The following is a 1,648-nucleotide window of genomic DNA, read 5'->3' as shown; positions in this document are numbered from 1 at the left end:
GCTCTTAAAGCTGTGTAAAGCTTGATTTTTTTATTTAGGAGAGGCGGCGCGTTGAAGTATCATCACTGAGATTTAAATGAGCAGATTTAATCCTGAGGCTACTTTTTATCTGCAGTCAGCTGTGAGTTGATGTTACACTTGAAAAGAAACAAGCCAGGAAATAAAAGTAAAAACATTAAAGCACATATGTAATATGTACATTCTATAATACAGCGTTTCTGCAGGTTTTTTAAGATCATAATCAATTTAATTTAAAGCCTATCATGAGCCTATCGTGAGCCTAAAAACAGCCAGAAAATAATGATACTCACAGGATGATGATGATAAGACAGCTACTAAAATAAACAACTCCTGACACTTACACAAAGTCATGTGAAGAAATAAAAACACTTTCAGGGCTTGTTGTCCATGTTGGATTAAAGCTGAGGATTAAAAGTTCATCACTTTCATTGGAAACAGCAATTTAAGAAAATATTGTGTACTTATATTAAGATTCATCTGCAATGTAGCAATGACCAAAACTCCAGATTGGCTACCGAACATTGTGGAGACATTATATAATAATGGCAACGCTACAGCAGAAAAAAGAGAAATGCTACATGACTTAAACTATGACCCCACAAACGATAGAGCTAAAGACACATCACACACAGAGATCACAGCAGGCACACAATGCATTATAAAATACACAACAATAATATATAGATAGATATATGCCATGTGACTCAGGATGTAATCTTCCATGTGCTGGTTGTGGGGAGGGGCTTTTATCTCTACATTACACTTTGATAAATTGATATTGGTATTACTTATTCTATAGATGCCGCCGTTTGGCAATAGTGACTCTATTTTAATATCCCATTCAGATTCGTCATTACAATTATAATCTATACAATAATACATGAATAGACAATGTTTTAAACCAACTTATGTAAAATAGACATGAATGGATGAGGATTGGAAAGTAGAAGAAAACATGGAGAGAGGGGATTACATGCCGTGACGTCACTTATGCTCAGTTGCATAACCTTCTGCGGCGGCACATGAGGCCAGCAGGATGTTGGATTGTCACTGTGGTGTCAGGATGATAACGCATCCTCCCCCACAGTGTGGCGCCAGAGCTCCACTAACAGGAATATAGGGGCATGCATTTATTTGGGTCATACTGGCACCAGTAACAATGTGGATCATTTTAGATCTACATAAACACTGATGTACAGGTTATGACTGGACAACATGCACAAGGATCATTAAAAGGTACAGTGTGTAGGACTTGGAGGAAATTATTAGCAGAAATGTTATATAATATTCATCACTATGACAAAGACATTCAACCTGGCAGCAACATTTCAAAGGTTACCCAAAGACCTGGCAACCCTGAGAGCAGGTCCTCTTCCACAGAACCCACCAAATTGTACCGCCATATTTCTACAGCAGCCCAGTATGGACAAACCCAACACAGGCTTTAAAGAGGACCTTTTGCATTCTTACATTACCTGAAGGCTAATATAGCTTCTCCCATATGCTTGGAAAAGAAGGCGTGAGGTGAGGTGGGGTATTCATTTAGCTGTAATGCACAACTTCACCACTACATGTCACTAAATCCTATAAACGTGTCCTTTTTATCAGATAAAGACTGTCCACCTCC

Source organism: Hippoglossus hippoglossus, chromosome 14, assembly GCF_009819705.1.
Source record: "Hippoglossus hippoglossus isolate fHipHip1 chromosome 14, fHipHip1.pri, whole genome shotgun sequence".
Classification (NCBI taxonomy): domain Eukaryota; kingdom Metazoa; phylum Chordata; class Actinopteri; order Pleuronectiformes; family Pleuronectidae; genus Hippoglossus; species Hippoglossus hippoglossus.
Note: the sequence above shows the minus strand (reverse complement) of the source record.